The 17,723-nt window shown below is 45.2% G+C and overlaps 10 non-coding genes and 3 pseudogenes across 10 annotated transcripts; all 13 read right to left on the reverse strand.

Moving 5' to 3' along the window:
* Positions 1 to 193: 193 nt before the first annotated feature.
* Positions 194 to 384, reverse strand: LOC144463314 (U2 spliceosomal RNA). The gene has a single exon (XR_013491456.1). It is a non-coding gene; the product is annotated as a U2 spliceosomal RNA (small nuclear RNA).
* Positions 385 to 1,104: 720 nt separating this feature from the next.
* On the reverse strand, positions 1,105 to 1,268 carry LOC144463020 (U1 spliceosomal RNA). Its single transcript, XR_013491162.1, has one exon. It is a non-coding gene; the product is annotated as a U1 spliceosomal RNA (small nuclear RNA).
* A 981-nt stretch (positions 1,269 to 2,249) lies between these two features.
* Positions 2,250 to 2,440, reverse strand: LOC144463154 (U2 spliceosomal RNA). Its single transcript, XR_013491294.1, has one exon. It is a non-coding gene; the product is annotated as a U2 spliceosomal RNA (small nuclear RNA).
* Positions 2,441 to 3,159: 719 nt separating this feature from the next.
* On the reverse strand, positions 3,160 to 3,323 carry LOC144463101 (U1 spliceosomal RNA). The gene has a single exon (XR_013491243.1). It is a non-coding gene; the product is annotated as a U1 spliceosomal RNA (small nuclear RNA).
* A 981-nt stretch (positions 3,324 to 4,304) lies between these two features.
* On the reverse strand, positions 4,305 to 4,495 carry LOC144463157 (U2 spliceosomal RNA). The gene has a single exon (XR_013491297.1). It is a non-coding gene; the product is annotated as a U2 spliceosomal RNA (small nuclear RNA).
* Positions 4,496 to 5,214: 719 nt separating this feature from the next.
* Positions 5,215 to 5,378, reverse strand: LOC144463074 (U1 spliceosomal RNA). Its single transcript, XR_013491216.1, has one exon. It is a non-coding gene; the product is annotated as a U1 spliceosomal RNA (small nuclear RNA).
* A 981-nt stretch (positions 5,379 to 6,359) lies between these two features.
* Positions 6,360 to 6,538, reverse strand: LOC144462902 (U2 spliceosomal RNA; annotated as a pseudogene).
* A 363-nt stretch (positions 6,539 to 6,901) lies between these two features.
* Positions 6,902 to 11,445, reverse strand: LOC144462820 (uncharacterized; annotated as a pseudogene).
* Positions 11,446 to 13,682: 2,237 nt separating this feature from the next.
* Positions 13,683 to 13,873, reverse strand: LOC144463240 (U2 spliceosomal RNA). Its single transcript, XR_013491381.1, has one exon. It is a non-coding gene; the product is annotated as a U2 spliceosomal RNA (small nuclear RNA).
* A 719-nt stretch (positions 13,874 to 14,592) lies between these two features.
* LOC144463410 (U1 spliceosomal RNA) lies at positions 14,593 to 14,756 on the reverse strand. The gene has a single exon (XR_013491553.1). It is a non-coding gene; the product is annotated as a U1 spliceosomal RNA (small nuclear RNA).
* A 981-nt stretch (positions 14,757 to 15,737) lies between these two features.
* Positions 15,738 to 15,928, reverse strand: LOC144462891 (U2 spliceosomal RNA). Its single transcript, XR_013491055.1, has one exon. It is a non-coding gene; the product is annotated as a U2 spliceosomal RNA (small nuclear RNA).
* A 719-nt stretch (positions 15,929 to 16,647) lies between these two features.
* LOC144463050 (U1 spliceosomal RNA) lies at positions 16,648 to 16,811 on the reverse strand. Its single transcript, XR_013491192.1, has one exon. It is a non-coding gene; the product is annotated as a U1 spliceosomal RNA (small nuclear RNA).
* A 749-nt stretch (positions 16,812 to 17,560) lies between these two features.
* LOC144462917 (U2 spliceosomal RNA) lies at positions 17,561 to 17,723 on the reverse strand (annotated as a pseudogene).

Raw genomic sequence — 17,723 nt, forward strand, 5'->3', positions numbered from 1 at the left:
AAAGTTCCAAAAAGAGAAGTTGGGCAAGTGTGTAAATGATGCCATAGCGCATGACTATTAGAAATGCGCACCTGGTAGAGGGGCTCAGTCAACACATACGCAATTTGCACGCTAGCATGGCGAAAACAAGAAATCAAGGCGAGGGCACATTAGAGACACGTCCTACGTGGTCTGTTTTCAACACGTTGAGGGAGGGGGGTGCACCGTTTCTGGAAGTGCTGCAATACCAGGTCGATGCGTGGAGTGGACGGGGCAAGCCCCTTTTCCATCTCCCTCTTCCAAAAAGCAATTTAATATATGGTCCCCAGGTAGGGGACGTATCGGATATTAAACTGATAAGAACAGATACTACACTTGATCTTAGCCAAAAGGCCGAGAAGCGATACTGACTGCTGAGTGAAGTGGGAGACTCAGTCTCCTCATTGAGACTCTAGCTCGCGGGTTCAATATGATTTCGATCGCTACAAAAACACACGGCAGACTGTGAACGTGAAGTTCGATGTTTTATGACTGATGGGCAACACAAATATGCATCCGATCGCAGACTTTTATTACAAAAGGTTATGGGAGTTAACGCGGGCCGAAAAGTGATACTGCCAATGGGTCAGCGGAAAAGGAGGGAGTCACAGCACGGTCTCTCGCGCCGACTGGTCGTAATCTGCTGTGTTTTTTTCGGCATGTTGTCAACCTTCAGAAGATTTCAAAACATAGAGTGCATCCATCATAAATATCTGCAAACTAAAGTAAACAATTTAAGATTTGTCTCTACTCGTTGACTGTCTTTATATTAACAACGGAGAGCCGCTGCCACTGTGACTTGACGCGTTTCACTGAAAAATGCCCCACTTTTAATACGGTGGGCGGGGGCATCAGTTGCAACCCACATATTATTCTAAATGACTGAGTGTGAGGATATAACAATATCATAGGAGCTTGTTTTGCTTCTTCAGTAGTGGCACAGATGTTGAAGTGATGCGGTACCGACTTGCACTGACACAACGGGCAAGGGCAAAGCCTGTGATTGAGCGTGAAATGGCGTTTGATGCATGCGGTTCTCTAGTGCCATATGCTGCCACAGCTGTTGGTTGCATTAAACAAGCACATCAGGGGAGAGCGCGAACGCAGTCCCCCACTACCAGAAATTATGCGGTCCAGATTCCCACATTTGGGGAATTGGCAGAGGTCAGCTCAATCAGAGTGCAATGATCGAGCCTCACCCTGGGTGAACCACCTTCTTGATCATGGTATCTCCCCTGCCAGGTAAGTATGACTTGTACACCTCACACACAGGGGCCTCATTCACGGTCATACGATGATAGGTGATGGTGCTGGCAATGTATAGCAATGACCAGTCCAGAACCACACACTATAAAGGCTCTGATAATCTACAGGACGCTAATATACAAGAGACACTTTTGTAGTGAGACTGAACAAAACTTGTTCACATTTTACTTGAGAGAAATGGGCACATATCTCATCACGCCATGCTGTATATCCATAGTAAAAGCTAAGCTAACATGGCCAGGCTGTCCACTGATCGCCAATAAATGAGGCAAAAACCTAAGTGAGTTCACACCAGACAAAGATAAATGACACTGCAATCAAGTGTTGTTTGATCTGCATTTAAAAGAAAAAAGTCAGCGGAAAGACTAAAAAACAGGCCTGTCTCCTCACATTAGAGACACGGCGTGATCCGTCCGCTGCTGCCACCTATTGGTCTGGAGTGTGAACAACACTTTGTTAAAAATATATCCACATGCCTCTCTGTTTGAAACTAAAGGAAAGAAGAAAATAATATTATAAATAAAAGCGCAACCATATGAAGAGTGTTTGCCTTTCTTTTGACATATCGGCACAGACCCGACTGTGGCAAACAGCGGCAGAAATTATGCAGAGTGGATTTTCACGTTGGGGGAATGGATCTATTCATCTGACTGAACTGGCAGCTAGTGGTCTCACTCAACAGGTACCGGTTCAATTCATTTTACAGTGAGATGCATGTAACAGGTCCTCAAAAGGAAAGTGCCAGACAGTGGCGAAAAGTTCAAACACGGCCAAAGTTCCAAAAAGAGAAGTTGGGCAAGTGTGTAAATGATGCCATAGCACATGACTATTAGAAATGCGCACCTGGTAGAGGGGCTCAGTCAACACATACGCAATTTGCACGCTAGCATGGCGAAAACAAGAAATCAAGGCGAGGGCACATTAGAGACACAGCCTACATGGTCTGTTTTCAACACGTTGAGGGATGGGGGTGCACCGTTCCTGGAAGTGCTGCAATACCAGGTCGATGCGTGGAGTGGACGGGGCAAGCCCCTTTTCCATCTCCCTGTTCCAAAAAGCAATTTAATATATGGTCCCCGGGTAGGGGACGTATCAGATATTAAACTGATAAGAACAGATACTACACTTGATCTTAGCCAAAAGGCCGAGAAGCGATACTGACTGCTGAGTGAAGTGGGAGACTCAGTCTCGTCATTGTGACTCTAGCTCGCGGGTTCAATATGATTTCGATCGCTACAAAAACACACGGCAGACTGTGAACGCGAAGTTCTATGTTTTATGACTGATGGGCAACACAAATATGCATCCGATCGCAGACTTTTATTACAAAAGGTTATGGGAGTTAACGCGGGCCGAAAAGTGATACTGCCAGTGGGTCAGCGGAAAAGGAGGGAGTCACAGCACGGTCTCTCGCGCCGACTGGTCGTAATCTGCTGTTTTTTCTTCGGCATGTTGTCAACCTTCAGAAGATTTCAAAACATACAGTGCATCCATCATAAATATCTGCAAACTAAAGTAAACAATTTAAGATTTGTCTCTACTCGTTGACTGTCTTTATATTAACAACAGAGAGCCGCTGCCACTGTGAATTGACACGTTTCACTGAAAAATGCGCCACTTTTAATACGGTGGGCGGGGGCATCAGTTGCAACCCACATATTATTCTAAATGACTGAGTGTGAGGATATAACAATATCATAGGAGCTTCTTTTGCTTCTTCAGTAGTGGCACAGATGTGAAGTGATGCGGTACCGATTTGCACTGACACAACGGGCAAGGGCAAAGCCTGTGATTGAGCGTGAAATGGCGTTTGATGCACGTGGTTCTCTAGTGCCATCTGCTGCTACAGCTGTTGGTTGCATTAAACAAGCACATCAGGGGAGAGCGCGAACACATTCCCCCACTACCAGAAACTATACAGTCGAGATTCCCACATTTGGGGAATTCGCAGAGGTCAGCTCAATCGGAGTGCAATGACCGAGCCTCGCCCTGGGTGAACCACCTTCTTGATCATGGTATCTCCCCTGCCAGGTAAATATGACTTGTACACCTCACACACAGGGGCCTCATTCACGGTCATACGATGATAGGTGATGGTGCTGGCAATGTATAGCAATGACCAGTCCAGAACCACACACTATAAAGGCTCTGATAATCTACAGGACGCTAATATACAAGAGACACTTTTGTAGTGAGACTGAACAAAACTTGTTCACATTTTACTTGAGAGAAATGGGCACATATCTCATCACGCCATGCTGTATATCCATAGTAAAAGCTAAGCTAACATGGCCAGGCTGTCCACTGATCGCCAATAAATGAGGCAAAAACCTAAGTGAGTTCACACCAGACAAAGATAAATGACACTGCAATCAAGTGTTGTTTGATCTGCATTTAAAAGAAAAAAGTCAGCGGAAAGACTAAAAAACAGGCCTGTCTCCTCACATTAGAGACACGGCGTGATCCGCCCGCTGCTGCCACCTATTGGTCTGGAGTGTGAACAACACTTTGTTAAAAATATATCCACATGCTTCTCTGTTTGAAACTAAAGGAAAGAAGAAAATAATATTATAAATAAAAGCGCAACCATATGAAGAGTGTTTGCCTTTCTTTTGACATATCGGCACAGACCCGACTGTGGCAAACAGCGGCAGAAATTATGCAGAGTGGATTTTCACGTTGGGGGAATGGATCTATTCATCTGACTGAACTGGCAGCTAGTGGTCTCACTCAACAGGTACCGGTTCAATTCATTTTACAGTGAGATGCATGTAACAGGTCCTCAAAAGGAAAGTGCCAGACAGTGGCGAAAAGTTCAAACAAGGCCAAAGTTCCAAAAAGAGAAGTTGGGCAAGTGTGTAAATCATGCCATAGCGCATGACTATTAGAAATGCGCACCTGGTAGAGGGGCTCAGTCAACACATACGCAATTTGCACGCTAGCATGGCGAAAACAAGAAATCAAGGCGAGGGCACATTAGAGACACAGCCTACATGGTCTGTTTTCAACACGTTGAGGGATGGGGGTGCACCGTTCCTGGAAGTGCAGCAATACCAGGTCGATGCGTGGAGTGGACGGGGCAAGCCCCTTTTCCATCTCCCTGTTCCAAAAAGCAATTTAATATATGGTCCCCGGGTAGGGGACGTATCAGATATTAAACTGATAAGAACAGATACTACACTTGATCTTAGCCAAAAGGCCGAGAAGCGATACTGACTGCTGAGTGAAGTGGGAGACTCAGTCTCGTCACTGTGACTCTAGCTCGCGGGTTCAATATGATTTCGATCGCTACAAAAACACACGGCAGACTGTGAACGCGAAGTTCTATGTTTTATGACTGATGGGAAACACAAATATGCATCCGATCGCAGACTTTTATTACAAAAGGTTATGGGAGTTAACGCGGGCCGAAAAGTGATACTGCCAATGGGTCAGCGGAAAAGGAGGGAGTCACAGCACGGTCTCTCGCGCCGACTGGTCGTAATCTGCTGTGTTTTTTTCGGCATGTTGTCAACCTTCAGAAGATTTCAAAACATACAGTGCATCCATCATAAATATCTGCAAACTAAAGTAAACAATTTAAGATTTGTCTCTACTCGTTGACTGTCTTTATATTAACAACGGAGAGCCGCTGCCACTGTGACTTGACACGTTTCACTGAAAAATGCCCCACTTTTAATACGGTGGGCGGGGGCATCAGTTGCAACCCACATATTATTCTAAATGACTGAGTGTGAGGATATAACAATATCATAGGAGCTTGTTTTGCTTCTTCAGTAGTGGCACAGATGTGAAGTGATGCGGTACCGATTTGCACTGACACAACGGGCAAGGGCAAAGCCTGTGATTGAGCGTGAAATGGCGTTTGATGCACACAGTTCTCTAGTGCCATATGCTTCTACAGCTGTTGGTTGCATTAAACAAGCACATCAGGAGAGAGCGCGAACACAGTCCCCCACTACCAGAAATTATGCAGTCGAGATTCCCACATTTGGGGAATTCGCAGAAGTCAGCTCAATCGGAGTGCAATGACCGAGCCTCGCCCTGGGTGAACCACCTTCTTGATCATGGTATCTCCCCTGCCAGGTAAGTATGACTTGTACACCTCACACACAGGGGCCTCATTCACGGTCATACGATGATAGGTGATGGTGCTGGCAATGTATAGCAATGACCAGTCCAGAACCACACACTATAAAGGCTCTGATAATCTACAGGACGCTAATATACAAGAGACACTTTTGTAGTGAGACTGAACAAAACTTGTTCACATTTTACTTGAGAGAAATGGGCACATATCTCATCACGCCATGCTGTATATCCATAGTAAAAGCTAAGCTAACATGGCCAGGCTGTCCACTGATCGCCAATAAATGAGGCAAAAACCTAAGTGAGTTCACACCAGACAAAGATAAATGACACTGCAATCAAGTGTTGTTTGATCTGCATTTAAAAGAAAAAAGTCAGCGGAAAGACTAAAAAACAGGCCTGTCTCCTCACATTAGAGACACGGCGTGATCCGCCCGCTGCTGCCACCTATTGGTCTGGAGTGTGAACAACACTTTGTTAAAAATATATCCGCATGCTTCTCTGTTTGAAACTAAAGGAAAGAAGAAAATAATATTATAAATAAAGGCGCAACCATATGAAGAGTGTTTGCCTTTCTTTTGACATATCGGCACAGACCCGACTGTGGCAAACAGCGGCAGAAATTATGCAGAGTGGATTTTCACGTTGGGGGAATGGATCTATTCATCTGACTGAACTGGCAGCTAGTGGTCTCACTCAACAGGTACCGGTTCAATTCATTTTACAGTGAGATGCATGTAACAGGTCCTCAAAAGGAAAGTGCCAGACAGTGGCGAAAAGTTCAAACACGGCCAAAGTTCCAAAAAGAGAAGTTGGGCAAGTGTGTAAATGATGCCATAGCGCATGACTATTAGAAATGCGCACCTGGTAGAGGGGCTCAGTCAACACATACGCAATTTGCACGCTAGCATGGCGAAAACAAGAAATCAAGGCGAGGGCACATTAGAGACACAGCCTACGTGGTCTGTTTTCAACACGTTGAGGGATGGGGGTTCACCGTTCCTGGAAGTGCTGCAATACCAGGTCGATGCGTGGAGTGGACGGGGCAAGCCCCTTTTCCATCTCCCCGTTCCAAAAAGCAATTTAATATATGGTCCCCGGGTAGGGGACGTATCAGATATTAAACTGATAAGAACAGATTTTTTTCTTTTGAAAATTTTTTTATTGACACTTATATCAGACGTTTTACATAAACCTTCAAATGTTTAAGGCATACAATTTTAAGTTATAAAAGTGACAAAACAATGATAAATAATGTAATCTGTAAAAAACCAAGCTTAAACGATTAAAAAAAAATCTTTTAAGAAATATTACAGATAAAATTGTCACAAGTTAAAGGTTTACATAAAAGCGTTTCTTCAATGAATGTCCAATGTGTCGAGTGTCCACAATAAAAGTCTGTAAAGGGGAGTGCAAAAGTTAAAATGTCTTCTGTCCTTTGCAGTGCAGGAGCGGAAAGAATCCCTACCAAGGGTAACTCATTCCGCTCCCCCAAACAGTTTGGTCTCTCGGGATCCTGTCCTGGTGCTCAGAGGAGATCCCCACCCTGAAGCTCCTTCCCACCTGCCTCACCCGGAGAGTCAGGCCGCTGCTGCTTTGACCTTTTCCTGTGTAGCTCCGACTCCTTCATCCGAATGGGCACAGAGGCGATTCTTCTTTGTGGCTGCGTCCTAGGCCTGCCACCTGCAGCTTCGGCCTCTTTGACCATTGCTGCGGCCATTCGGATCGCAGCCGCGGGGGGGATCTGCATGTGCTTTCTTGCCAGCAAGTTTCTGGAGGTCCATATGGCGTATTTGATGGCGGCCAGGGTGAGCCACTGTTTGGCGAAGTCACAGGTTGGAATGTGTTCTTGGCTCACCCCATACATTACCAACGGTGCTGTGAGGACCTCCCTTGCTGGCAAGTACGGGAATTTTAAGGAGTCGGCTGTTGCCCACTGGTCTACGGCAGCACTGCACTCCCAGAGCAAGTGCCTCACCGACTCAGGCGCGCCACAACCTGGTCGAGGACACGTTGGGTGCGCTGACATGCCCCGGGAGTGCATCACGGCCCTGACTGGGAGGATCTCATGAGCCACCATCCATGACAGGTCCCGGAGTCTGTTTGGGAGAGCGGAATGGTTCACGTTGCGCCAAACTGATGATGGCTCGCCAAATGTGAGCCAGCGCACTGGACTCACTGGTTCCCGCTCCTGCACAACAGAGATAAGAGAGCGTTGGTTAGATAAAATTTGCAACTCCTCCTGCTCAAGATTAAAACAACATAGAAAGGACTGGATAACAGCATAAGCTGGTGGTAAGTTAAAGGACACAGGCACTTTAAGATCACTGGTTAAAATCTTGATTTTCCTGAGGTAGGTCCCCATCCAGAACCGTGTCATTGCTGCTGTCTTGGGGTTTCTGGATGGGGCTGTAGCGGCTGTGATATGAAGTGTGGTGTATCTGCTTCCTAAAAACAAGTGTAGGTCCGGCACTGCTTTTCCTCCTTTTTCTTTTGGCTTCTTCATGATGTCCCTCTTTAGTCGTTCCCACTTTGACCCCCACAGGAAATAAAAAATGGCACGCTCAAGGTCCAATATTGCTTTTCTAGGTGGGATAAAAACAGAACTGGTAAGTAAAAGCAAAGGTAAAATCACTGCTTTGATGATTAAAACCTTTCCTTCCATCGTCAGTCCCCTAAGTCTCCAGTACCCCAGTCTCTGCCTAACTTTCCCTACCATGTCTGGCCAATTAGTTTCCCCTCCCCCCTCCCTATCAAATTTGACCCCGAGTATCCTCTGGTCAGTCTGGGTCACAGTCAGGGGGAGTCTTGTCATCTCAGTCATTTCCCAGGGTCCATAAAACTGGGCTTGGGTCTTGCTCCTGTTAAGCTTTGACCCAGAAGCCCGTCCAAACCAGTCAGTCAAGTCAAGTGTCCTGTTGACAGATAAAAGGTCAGTGCATAAGATATTAATGTCGTCCATATATAAAATGCATTTTGTGTCCAGTCCCCCGCTCCCTGGTACTCTAACCCCAGTGATTCGTTTGTCCCTTCTCAAGATCTGTGCCAGTGGTTCGATACAAGTAACATAGAGGAGGGCAGATAACGGACATCCCTGACGGACGCCGCAGTTTATATTCACTGCTTTTGTCAGATGCCCATTAACAACGAATTTGCTGGTAATGCCCCGGTACAGCAACCCCACCCAAGCTATAAATCTCTCTGGAAACCCCATTTTTTGCAGTACCTGGAAAAGGTACTGGTGCGAGACCCGATCAAAGGCTTTCTCAAAGTCTAAATTTAGAACTACTAGCCGGATGTTTCTGTCTCTCACATAACAGATGGTGTCTCGGATCAGTAGGAGGCTGTCGGTGATCCTCCTCCCCGGTATGGCACAGGCTTGATCCGGGTGAATCAAGTCATCTACAAACAAAGTCATTCGAGATGATAAGAGTTTGCTAAAAAGTTTACAGTCCAGATTTAAAAGCGTTATAGGTCTCCAGTTCTTCAAGTCAGTCTTGTCTTTGTCTTTGTGGAGTAGGGTTACTATCCCTATTCTAAAACTGTCAGGAAGTCGGTCGAGTCTTTCAAAATCCATAAAAACAGCAAGTAAGTCAGGTGCTAAAATGTCCCAAAAAGTCAAGTAAAATTCCAAGGGAAGCCCGTCTTGTCCTGGTGACTTTCCTGTTTTAAAGCTCTTAAGACCTTTGTTCAACTCTAAAAGTGTAAAATCTTGGGTTAAAAGCACACTGTCCTCAACTCTGTGTTCAATGAATTTTAAAACTTCAGTTATGGTGTCCGTTTCCACAGGTTTTTCACTGTATAGTTCTTTATAAAATGTTTCTATAGTTGTTTTAATTTCTCCTGTTGTTTCCGCTGTGCACCCATTTTCTGTCTTTAGTTTTAAAATGTTTCCCCCTTTATTTACAATTTTCTTAAAAAAATATCTTGTGCACTTCTCCCCTTCCTCTATCTCCCTTTCCCTGCTTCTTAAAATGACACCTTTGCTTTTGATTTCTGCTAATATCGACATCTCTGTTTTAACTTGTTTTATTTCTTCATTAAAATCCATCCCTTGTAGGTTTAGGTTAAAATATCTCTGGAGTCGTTTTTGCAGTCCCAACATGCGTCTGTCGTCCCTATCTTTTTTCTTCTTACCTGCCTGTCTAAAGAAAGTCTGGGTCCGTCCCTTAACCATTTCCCACCAGTGTGCACGTGTATCGTAAAAGTCTTGAAGGGTCTGCCACTCACTGTACTGCTCCCTATACTGCCTAACTAACTCCCTATCTTCTAAAAGGGAGCAGTTGAGTTTCCACAGACCACTTCCTGAAGTCACACCAGAAGGTAGTGATAGGGTGCAGGATAGCATTGCGTGATCGGAAAAGAACACCTGTGTTAATCTAGCATCGGTTGGTGGGCAATCACGGGATAAAATGTAATCTATGCGAGAGGCTCTGGTGCCATCACCACTGACCCAGGTGAAGCCCTCCTCTCTAGGATGCATGGTTTTAAAGCAGTCCAAGAGTTTAAAATCCCTGCATATGTCCTGTAATAAAACCGATGTTTTGTCAATTTTAAAATCTCCTCCTGCTCTTTTCCTATCGTTCCTGTTTAAAATACAATTAAGATCTCCCCCTACAACTAAAGGTGTCCTACCTAGCATGTGGGACTGCAAGTCTTTTAAAAGGTCATACCTGTCATTTTTTTCATTAAAACCATAAACATTTAAGACGTTAAAATCCTTTCCCATAAAAGTCAAGTGTGCTAAAAGTGCCCGACCGCTTCTCACCACAGTGCTGCCCTTCACCAAGACGAGAGGGTTTTTGATTAAAACGGCCACTCCGTCATTTTTATTTGCGTTGGATCCGCTCCAGATTGATGGATTTGGCCATAAGTCCTCCCACTCTCTATAGTGGTTTAAAAACGGTAGGCCACACTCCTGTATTAAAAACACATCTGACTTAAAAGTGTTAAGAAAGGATAAAACAGTCTGAGCTCTAACTCTCGACTTTACGCTTCTCACATTAATAGTTGAGAAGGTGAGAGTCATGAGTATGGTTAAAAATAACAAGTATGACATCCCAAAAGGCTAAAAGGTATTAAAAACAAGGACAGTTAATCACATTCATGTGAATGGAGTTCTTCCTTCACTTCTATGGGTGAAAAGTGAGGGGGGTGAACTCCATTTCCCTTTCGGACTCTTGGAGTTGGTCTCTGACGCAGGGTTGCGTTGAGTTTTGAGTCCTTAGGGGTTGATTGCAGAGCTATGGTTAAGAAAGAGGCCTCATTTGGAGAATCGGAAGGGAAGACTCTTGGTTCCTCCACAGATGAACTGTCTGAGTAGTCCCCAGCTCTTCCCTTCTTCTCTGTCACCGCAGGGGAGTCAGAGGACAATTCTGATATAGGCCTCTTGGCCTGCTGGGCATTGGGGAGGGTGGCATCCTCGCTATCAGTTTCCTGTTCGGTGCTAGTTCTGCCCTCTGCCTGCATCACCCCATCCTCTTCAACACTTTCCACTGGTGGGGCGATTGCAGGCCCCTCCCCTTCTCCCGCCTCACCTGATCCCTGCTCGCCAATCACAGGATTTGGCGGGAGATTTGAATTTTCCAGCCCAGCATCTTCAATTAGCTCTGTTAACTGTTCAACATTCTGTCCGTTTTCTGTTTGCTTTGTGGCTTTTACTTTGTTGGCAAAACACTTGGGGCAGTCTCTGAAGAGGTGGTTAGTTTCTCCACAGAGATTGCACTTTCTGCTGTTGGTGCATTCCTGAAAAGTGTGTCCAATTTCTCTACATTTCCCACAAATGATCTGCTTGCATGCTTCTGCCAGGTGCCCATGTTCGCCACATTTGCGGCAGAGCTTGGGCTGGCCCTGGTAATGGATGTAGCCCCTGTTGTTACCCAGAACTATCATTGGTGGTAGCTGTTTCAGGCCCTGGAAGCCTTGGGGGTCCTGCCATTGCTGAATGGGGATCCTCCAAGCGCAATTCCAGATGCCATCCTCATCTCTCACCTTGGTAGCCTGGCCTTTCACAGTGCAGTATCTGCCCAGCCACAAACAAATATCGTCTGCATTCACTGTCTCATTGAACATTCTGACAATAACCGTTTTAGAGGCATTGTCAGTCAGTTTTTCAACAGTGAAAGCAGAAAACTGGGTCTTTTCATTTTCATATCGTGTCCAGAAATCTCTTAATGCAATTGCAGAATGAAAGCTCACGTCAAATCCTTTGTTGGACGGCAAAGTCACAATACAGTTTATGTCATCAGGCTTGAAGTTTAGGGTTCTCTGAATCAGTTTCCTTGAAAAACCAAGCCTTGACATAACCATGGGCTTTCCGTCAACCTCACTGAGTATAAAGCGGACACTGTGGTGCCTCCGCATGCCAGCATAGTTAGCCGACATGGTGGAGGCACCACACACTACAAATGAAAGACACTAAAACACTGTAAAATGCTACTTAAAATGGCTAAAGACAGGTAAAACAGTTCAATAAATAACTAATTAAGAAGCGCACTTGCCTTTTCCCTGTTGACCTGGTCTGGATGTTTCATGAACAGAGTACAGGCTAGCAATTCTCTGGGCCAATGTCTTCCTTTGTGTAAGTGTCTCAACTATTAATATCAGCTGAAATAATTTCCACAAAGAAAGAGGGTAATATATCCTCCAAACAGTGTATAAACCAATGCCACAGACAGGCAAGAGTTTTCCACAAACTGGAGGCGATCGCAGTCTTAGCCAAAAGGCCGAGAAGCGATACTGACTGCTGAGTGAAGTGGGAGACTCAGTCTCCTTATTGTGACTCTAGCTCGCGGGTTCAATATGATTTCGATCACTACAAAAACACACGGCAGACTGTGAACGCGAAGTTCTATGTTTTATGACTGATGGGAAACACAAATATGCATCCGATCGCAGACTTTTATTACAAAAGGTTATGGGAGTTAACGCGGGCCGAAAAGTGATACTGCCAATGGGTCAGCGGAAAAGGAGGGAGTCACAGCACGGTCTCTCGCGCCGACTGGTCGTAATCTGCTGTGTTTTTTTCGGCATGTTGTCAACCTTCAGAAGATTTCAAAACATACAGTGCATCCATCATAAATATCTGCAAACTAAAGTAAACAATTTAAGATTTGTCTCTACTCGTTGACTGTCTTTATATTAACAACGGAGAGCCGCTGCCACTGTGACTTGACACGTTTCACTGAAAAATGCCCCACTTTTAATACGGTGGGCGGGGGCATCAGTTGCAACCCACATATTATTCTAAACGACTGAGTGTGCTGAGTCAGCTCAACCGGAGCGCAATGACCGAGCCTCGCCCTGGGTAAACCACCTTCTTGATCATGGTATCTCCCCTGCCAGGTAAGTATGACTTGTACACCTCACACACAGGGGCCTCATTCACGGTCATACGATGATAGGTGATGGTGCTGGCAATGTATAGCAATGACCAGTCCAGAACCACACACTATAAAGGCTCTGATAATCTACAGGACGCTAATATACAAGAGACACTTTTGTAGTGAGACTGAACAAAACTTGGGCACATATCTCATCACGCCATGCTGTATATCCATAGTAAAAGCTAAGCTAACATGGCCAGGCTGTCCATTGATCGCCAATAAATGAGGCAAAAACCTAAGTGAGTTCACACCAGACAAAGATAAATGACACTGCAATCAAGTGTTGTTTGATCTGCATTTAAAAGAAAAAAGTCAGCGGAAAGACTAAAAAACAGGCCTGTCTCCTCACATTAGAGACACGGCGTGATCCGCCCGCTGCTGCCACCTATTGGTCTGGAGTGTGAACAACACTTTGTTAAAAATATATCCACATGCTTCTCTGTTTGAAACTAAAGGAAAGAAGAAAATAATATTATAAATAAAAGCGCAACCATATGAAGAGTGTTTGCCTTTCTTTTGACATATCGGCACAGACCCGACTGTGGCAAACAGCGGCAGAAATTATGCAGAGTGGATTTTCACGTTGGGGGAATGGATCTATTCATCTGACTGAACTGGCAGCTAGTGGTCTCACTCAACAGGTACCGGTTCAATTCATTTTACAGTGAGATGCATGTAACAGGTCCTCAAAAGGAAAGTGCCAGACAGTGGCGAAAAGTTCAAACACGGCCAAAGTTCCAAAAAGAGAAGTTGGGCAAGTGTGTAAATCATGCCATAGCGCATGACTATTAGAAATGCGCACCTGGTAGAGGGGCTCAGTCAACACATACGCAATTTGCACGCTAGCATGGCGAAAACAAGAAATCAAGGCGAGGGCACATTAGAGACACGTCCTACGTGGTCTGTTTTCAACACGTTGAGGGAGGGGGGTGCACCGTTTCTGGAAGTGCTGCAATACCAGGTCGATGCGTGGAGTGGACGGGGCAAGCCCCTTTTCCATCTCCCTCTTCCAAAAAGCAATTTAATATATGGTCCCCGGGTAGGGGACGTATCAGATATTAAACTGATAAGAACAGATACTACACTTGATCTTAGCCAAAAGGCCGAGAAGCGATACTGACTGCTGAGTGAAGTGGGAGACTCAGTCTCCTCATTGTGACTCTAGCTCGCGGGTTCAATATGATTTCGATCGCTACAAAAACACACGGCAGACTGTGAACGTGAAGTTCGATGTTTTATGACTGATGGGCAACACAAATATGCATCCGATCGCAGACTTTTATTACAAAAGGTTATGGGAGTTAACGCGGGCCGAAAAGTGATACTGCCAATGGGTCAGCGGAAAAGGAGGGAGTCACAGCACGGTCTCTCGCGCCGACTGGTCGTAATCTGCTGTGTTTTTTTCGGCATGTTGTCAACCTTCAGAAGATTTCAAAACATAGAGTGCATCCATCATAAATATCTGCAAACTAAAGTAAACAATTTAAGATTTGTCTCTACTCGTTGACTGTCTTTATATTAACAACGGAGAGCCGCTGCCACTGTGACTTGACGCGTTTCACTGAAAAATGCCCCACTTTTAATACGGTGGGCGGGGGCATCAGTTGCAACCCACATATTATTCTAAATGACTGAGTGTGAGGATATAACAATATCATAGGAGCTTCTTTTGCTTCTTCAGTAGTGGCACAGATGTGAAGTGATGCGGTACCGACTTGCACTGACACAACGGGCAAGGGCAAAGCCTGTGATTGAGCGTGAAATGGCGTTTGATGCACGCGGTTCTCTAGTGCCATATGCTGCCACAGCTGTTGGTTGCATTAAACAAGCACATCAGGGGAGAGCGCGAACGCAGTCCCCCACTACCAGAAATTATGCAGTCGAGATTCCCACATTTGGGGAATTCGCAGAGGTCAGCTCAATCGGAGTGCAGTGACCGAGCCTCGCCCTGGGTGAACCACCTTCTTGATCATGGTATCTCCCCTGCCAGGTAAGTATGACTTGTACACCTCACACACAGGGGCCTCATTCACGGTCATACGATGATAGGTGATGGTGCTGGCAATGTATAGCAATGACCAGTCCAGAACCACACACTATAAAGGCTCTGATAATCTACAGGACGCTAATATACAAGAGACACTTTTGTAGTGAGACTGAACAAAACTTGTTCACATTTTACTTGAGAGAAATGGGCACATATCTCATCACGCCATGCTGTATATCCATAGTAAAAGCTAAGCTAACATGGCCAGGCTGTCCATTGATCGCCAATAAATGAGGCAAAAACCTAAGTGAGTTCACACCAGACAAAGATAAATGACACTGCAATCAAGTGTTGTTTGATCTGCATTTAAAAGAAAAAAGTCAGCGGAAAGACTAAAAAACAGGCCTGTCTCCTCACATTAGAGACACGGCGTGATCCGCCCGCTGCTGCCACCTATTGGTCTGGAGTGTGAACAACACTTTGTTGAAAATATATCCGCATGCTTCTCTGTTTGAAACTAAAGGAAAGAAGAAAATAATATTATAAATAAAAGCGCAACCATATGAAGAGTGTTTGCCTTTCTTTTGACATATCGGCACAGACCCGACTGTGGCAAACAGCGGCAGAAATTATGCAGAGTGGATTTTCACGTTGGGGGAATGGATCTATTCATCTGACTGAACTGGCAGCTAGTGGTCTCACTCAACAGGTACCGGTTCAATTCATTTTACAGTGAGATGCATGTAACAGGTCCTCAAAAGGAAAGTGCCAGACAGTGGCGAAAAGTTCAAACACGGCCAAAGTTCCAAAAAGAGAAGTTGGGCAAGTGTGTAAATGATGCCATAGCGCATGACTATTAGAAATGCGCACCTGGTAGAGGGGCTCAGTCAACACATACGCAATTTGCACGCTAGCATGGCGAAAACAAGAAATCAAGGCGAGGGCACATTAGAGACACGTCCTACGTGGTCTGTTTTCAACACGTTGAGGGAGGGGGGTGCACCGTTTCTGGAAGTGCTGCAATAACAGGTCGATGCGTGGAGTGGACGGGGTAAGCCCCTTTTCCATCTCCCTGTTCCAAAAAGCAATTTAATATATGGTCCCCGGGTAGGGGACGTATCGGATATTAAACTGATAAGAACAGATACTACACTTGATCTTAGCCAAAAGGCCGAGAAGCGATACTGACTGCTGAGTGAAGTGGGAGACTCAGTCTCCTCATTGAGACTCTAGCTCGCGGGTTCAATATGATTTCGATCGCCACAAAAACACACGGCAGACTGTGAACGTGAAGTTCGATGTTTTATGACTGATGGGCAACACAAATATGCATCCGATCGCAGACTTTTATTACAAATGGTTATGGGAGTTAACGCGGGCCGAAAAGTGATACTGCCAATGGGTCAGCGGAAAAGGAGGGAGTCACAGCACGGTCTCTCGCGCCGACTGGTCGTAATCTGCTGTGTTTTTTTCGGCATGTTGTCAACCTTCAGAAGATTTCAAAACATACAGTGCATCCATCATAAATATCTGCAAACTAAAGTAAACAATTTAAGATTTGTCTCTACTCGTTGACTGTCTTTATATTAACAACGGAGAGCCGCTGCCACTGTGACTTGACGCGTTTCACTGAAAAATGCCCCACTTTTAATACGGTGGGCGGGGGCATCAGTTGCAACCCACATATTATTCTAAATGACTGAGTGTGAGGATATAACAATATCATAGGAGCTTGTTTTGCTTCTTCAGTAGTGGCACAGATGTGAAGTGATGCGGTACCGACTTGCACTGACACAACGGGCAAGGGCAAAGCCTGTGATTGAGCGTGAAATGGTGTTTGATGCACGCGGTTCTCTAGTGCCATATGCTGCCACAGCTGTTGGTTGCATTAAACAAGCACATCAGGAGAGAGCGCGAACGCAGTCCCCCACTACCAGAAATTATGCAGTCGAGATTCCCACATTTGGGGAATTCGCAGAGGTCAGCTCAATCGGAGTGCAGTGACCGAGCCTCGCCCTGGGTGAACCACCTTCTTGATCATGGTATCTCCCCTGCCAGGTAAGTATGACTTGGACACCTCACACACAGGGGCCTCATTCACGGTCATACGATGATAGGTGATGGTGCTGGCAATGTATAGCAATGACCAGTCCAGAACCACACACTATAAAGGCTCTGATAATCTACAGGACGCTAATATACAAGAGACACTTTTGTAGTGAGACTGAACAAAACTTGTTCACATTTTACTTGAGAGAAATGGGCACATATCTCATCACGCCATGCTGTATATCCATAGTAAAAGCTAAGCTAACATGGCCAGGCTGTCCATTGATCGCCAATAAATGAGGCAAAAACCTAAGTGAGTTCACACCAGACAAAGATAAATGACACTGCAATCAAGTGTTGTTTGATCTGCATTTAAAAGAAAAAAGTCAGCGGAAAGACTAAAAAACAGGCCTGTCTCCTCACATTAGAGACACGGCGTGATCCGCCCGCTGCTGCCACCTATTGGTCTGGAGTGTGAACAACACTTTGTTAAAAATATATCCACATGCTTCTCTGTTTGAAACTAAAGGAAAGAAGAAAATAATATTATAAATAAAAGCGCAACCATATGAAGAGTGTTTGCCTTTCTTTTGACATATCGGCACAGACCCGACTGTGGCAAACAGCGGCAGAAATTATGCAGAGTGGATTTTCACGTTGGGGGAATGGATCTATTCATCTGACTGAACTGGCAGCTAGTGGTCTCACTCAACAGGTACCGGTTCAATTCATTTTACAGTGAGATGCATGTAACAGGTCCTCAAAAGGAAAGTGCCAGACAGTGGCGAAAAGTTCAAACACGGCCAAGCCCCTTTTCCATCTCCCTGTTCCAAAAAGCAATTTAATATATGGTCCCCGGGTAGGGGACGTATCAGATATTAAACTGATAAGAACAGATACTACACTTGATCTTAGCCTGAAACAGCTAC

Source organism: Epinephelus lanceolatus, chromosome 4 (assembly GCF_041903045.1).
Source record: "Epinephelus lanceolatus isolate andai-2023 chromosome 4, ASM4190304v1, whole genome shotgun sequence".
Lineage (NCBI taxonomy): Eukaryota > Metazoa > Chordata > Actinopteri > Perciformes > Serranidae > Epinephelus > Epinephelus lanceolatus.